The following is a 4,617-nucleotide window of genomic DNA, read 5'->3' as shown; positions in this document are numbered from 1 at the left end:
GAGTTATAAGGGATGAGGGGGAGCAATTTTTAATGAAAACAACAACAACAACAACAACAAAAAAAAACAGAAAAATCCTTTCACCTACCAACTTGGTGAAGGAGAAGAGGAAGGGGAGCTAGACCCTGGTCTGCCACGGTAGAATTTCTAAATGAATGAGAAGGCTCCTTGGCTTACTTTATTTCCCAGTCACACCTGGGGCTTCACCTCAGCACCTGAGAGCAAATCAGAGGGAGGATCGTGACCGAGACCCACACTGGAGCACCTTCCGGTTACCTGCATCTCCATGCAGAATCCAGTTACACCACAGCGAGCACCATCGTCACGTAGTTTAGAAAGAAGGGGCAAACGGGTGACACCTGTACCCTACAGAACTTCCCCTGGTTAACCTCTCCTAAAATAGCTCTTGGATTTTAATCCTCAAAATCCATCGACTACAGAGGTCTCTCAGCAAGACGGCTTTTGGTTGACATTTACGTAGAAAACATAAGTCCCGTGATTCAGCGTATTTACCGAAACCATATGTGGGACACATCTCTAATGAAAACCAAAAAATAAGTGGGGGAAAAAGTTAGAATCATGTGACATTTTAAACACCTGTCAAGTTGCGAGGGATGGGCAGAGGCGATGGCAAACATTATTCTTGAAATGTGATGGCACAGCAAGAAAGACTCTTTCCTGTATAATCTGGCCTGACAGCTCCTACAGCCCCCCACAAAGGCATGCACCATTGACAAGAGGGTAGGCAAAGCCCTACTGTGTAATTTTTTCCACTCTGAAGCATCCCCCACCTCCTCAGAAGGTGTAATGCCACCTCCCTGGTAGGGAGGCCCTGTAGCAGCACCCAGGCCCGTCTCGAGCCAGGCTGTGTGCAGAATGCCCCAGGATCGCTCTGGCACACAGGAGGCACGGGGAGCGCTTGCTGACCGCCTGGCAGGTCATCAAGGCAACACATCACATTGTTTCTTCGGGGAGGTTTTGGTCTCATATCACAGCATTTTGGGGTTTCTGAGGGAGAAATTCGATTCTGGATTCAGTATCAGAAATAGCTCAGAGTCTCCTGAACAGAGTTTTTCTCCTCTGATGGACACTAATTCTCATGACAACTCACACTGTCTTTTTGCTGTGGCTGCTTAAAGGCTCTGAGCCAAGAATTTTTTTGACCCCTGATTTTGCCTCACTTTTTCTTACTCCTGTTTTCTCTTATCCTCTTTTTTTCTCATTTATTTTCAGTTGTGACATACCATGCCATATTGGGATAAATAATTCTTCCACAAAAAGGAATATAGTGAAATAAAATAAAACAATTAACGGAAATGAAAACCCAGCTTAAATGAGGCTGCATTTGCTAGCAAACTTGGTTCAAAGCTGAGAGAGACCATTTTCTAATTCACCTCTCTCACTGTCTTTGATTATTTGTAGAAAGCGAAAATCCTTCTATAATTATCATCCCCAAAAGTTGATAACACACATAAAGTTCTTTTAAAAATAAGAGGAGATTTTCAGAAGTGGGCTTCTTCCTTAAATGTTTACTGGACGTCTCTGGGTTGCAAACCTCATAACCAGAATGTCCCTCATTTTTCATCTGCCCTGAAAGTTTAAGTATCCTATGGAGAAAAATCCGCCAAGGATCACAGAATGCCATAGAAACAGTCTCTGACTGAAGATTTTAAAACAAAACTGTGAGTCTGAAAAATAACAAACATAGCAAATCAATGAAACCAAAGAATTAAAACTCATCATGTTTCTTTTTAAGAGGGTATACGCCAAAACGTTAACAGGAATTCTCTTCTTTGGGCTTTAAAACATAGATGGTCTGTTTTTGTTCCTGTTCTTATTCTCTTATTTTCTAAAATGAATATGTTTTATGATTAGAAAAAGTCTAAAATAAGAAGGGTTGTTTTCTTTACTGTTAGATCTCATTTTTTAGTGCTTCCTAACATTGGATTAATAAATTAAGCCTGCCTTACCTTATTGTCAACATGTAGTGTTCTGTATCTCAATTGGCGAAGAATCTTTGACGGGATTATGAGCATCAAAATAAATAGATAGTGATGAATTGTAACTCCTTTAATAAAAGGAGAGGGGAGGGGGAAGGGGGGAGGAATTAAGGGAAAAGTGGTCAAATATGTGCTGACAGAAAGAAATCTAACTATGGGAGGTGAACACACAGTGTAAATATATACATGCCTTCCTGTTAAAGTGTACAGCTGAAACTTATTGGATTTTGTTAACCAATGTCACGATAGATAGATAGATAGATAGATAGATAGATAGATAGATAGATAAAATCCATTTGTAATTCTGACTTTAAAGGATACATGACTTGCTAATCCTGGTTCATGGTGAGGTTTCCAAAATCAAAAACTTTTTGGAAATGCTAAGTACAATCTCTAGCAACACCAGGAAAAGCTTTATTTTAAAAGTCAGATTGATTTTATTGACACTGTTATTTACACAGCTCCAAAGGCTTTGACAACTGATTTCATGGAGCTTTGACGTGTTGAAAACCCATCAGATCACTCAGTGTAAGCACGTACCTGAGAGAAAAAGAAGGAAACACGTAAACATCTTAGGTTTTTATTAAAGTTAAAGCAGCTATTAGCAGCAATGTCAGCATGGTCGAAATATTGTTCTGAATCCACCAAATGACCAGTTCTGATGCTGACTGGGACGTTCTGGATACAACCTCCAAGTCGAATTATTACCCTTTGCCTTAAGGCTGGGTGCCAAGATTTTACACGTTTTATGGCCATGAACCAATAAAAAGAGCCAATCGTTTAAATTTAGTCAGAGGAGGTGCAGTTTTTTAACTGTGCAAAACTTTTCATAAGAACTTAGAATATAAAGTTAGAGAAAGACTAAATAAGATTCTGTTCCAACGGTAGTTCCAAAAATTAATAGTCACTATTACATTTCCCTTATGCAGAACTCTTAAGGAAGAACAGAGACACGGTTCAATACGATAAGTGCTTGTTTTCATCGGGGAAAACCCACAAGATCCATTATCTGTGCAAATGAGTCTCAAAAGGAACAGAAAGTCCAACCCAACAAAAAAAACAGCAATAATCTATACCATCGATTCTTGTGACATTCACACCAGAGAAGGATGACATCAAGCTTGAGGTTAATGATTCCAAAACAAAAATCCTCAGAGATCGTGTTGATAAAAACAAAACTTAAACTTCACCGGTTTTCTCTTTCAAAAGATGTAGCATACATCCCCTAATTGACTGTATAAAGATTTCCTTCAGCCAGACACTCCTACGGTTCAGACGGCTTCTGCTGCTGCCACTTCCTGGTAATGAGTTTCTACCAGGCTCCGGCAGACTAACACACAAGAACTCCAAGATGCCCCAGCACGTAGGTCCTAAGAAGAATATTTAGCATAGGAAAAGGGTCCCGTAGCTGCTTTTCCCCTAAACTCCCATCCTCACCCAGGGATGAGATGAGATGCGAAGTAAAATGCTACCCAAGCCAGACTTGGGTCGACAATGCTACAACAGGAACGAAGCTTAGCTGTGCTGACTAAAAGAAGCCGGATGCAAAAGGCCACGTATCCTATGATCCCGTGTATGTGAAATGTCCAGAACAGGCAAATCCACAGAGACAGAAGGTAGGTCAGTGATTGATGGGGGCCTGGGGAAGGCGAAATGGGGAGTGGCTGCTAATGTGGATGGGGTTACATTTGGGGAATGATGAAGGTCTTCTGGAATTAGGTAGCGGAGATGGTCGTGTGACTTTGGGAATATATTAAAACCCACTGAATTGTATACTTTAAAGGGGAGAATTTAATGTATGTGACTTATAGCTCAGTAGAGAATAAAATAACTCTACAGCCGTGCTACTCTGAACTATCCCGATCCCGTCTGATCTCAGATGCTAAGCAGGGTCGGGCCTGGTTAGTGCTTGGATGGGAGACCACCTAGGAAGACCAGGTGCTGTAGGTGTAAAAAATAAAAAGTAAGAGATTGTAAGCTGATAAGCTCCTTGTAATCTGTGAGGTCAACCAAGGGTAGCCTCACCTAAAAAAATTAAATAAATAAAATAAAATAACCATGCACTTCTCTGTATGTAGGTTACATGCCAATAAAGAGTTAAATTTTTAAAAAATGCTGCCAGCTCGCATTGTACTAAGAAGCACCTCATATTAAAGCAAGATTATTGCTTAATTAGAAGAAATCAAGATAGTACTAAAACTGGGTCTCCAATAACCTCGGGTTGTTTTCTAAATCCCAGGGGCCAAAAATCAATTCTCGCTCCATTGTGACCGCCTGGAATTTGTTTTTCAAAGAAAAGGTCACCGTGAGAACCCTTCAACTAAAATCTGTTTAGAGAAAGCATATAAAATTAACAGCGTTGAGGTTTTCTGGTCCATTCAAAGCTTTTATCATCAAAATAGGAGACAGTGTATACATATAATATGTGTATGTTGTATATCATTAATATGTGTTATGTGTATATATATATAATATACATATTATATGCGCGTATACATACACGCACACAATGAACGCCTATTTTGGAAAATACATTTCAGGGAGGAATATGCACTCAAGCAAACAGACAATATTAACCAGATCCTTCCTTTGAGCTGAAAGCGGGAGTCTCTACCGT

At 40.1% G+C, this 4,617-nt stretch overlaps 1 pseudogene; it reads left to right on the top strand.

The window, feature by feature from the left end:
* The first annotated feature begins 3,831 nt into the window (after window positions 1-3,831).
* On the top strand, window positions 3,832-3,950 carry LOC111729636 (annotated as a pseudogene).
* Window positions 3,951-4,617: the final 667 nt, after the last annotated feature.

The sequence above is a fragment of the Pteropus vampyrus genome, unplaced genomic scaffold (genome assembly GCF_000151845.1).
Source record: "Pteropus vampyrus isolate Shadow unplaced genomic scaffold, Pvam_2.0 Scaffold272, whole genome shotgun sequence".
In the NCBI taxonomy this organism is placed as follows: Eukaryota; Metazoa; Chordata; class Mammalia; order Chiroptera; family Pteropodidae; genus Pteropus; species Pteropus vampyrus.
Note: the sequence above shows the minus strand (reverse complement) of the source record. Positions and strands in the feature narration are given on the sequence as shown.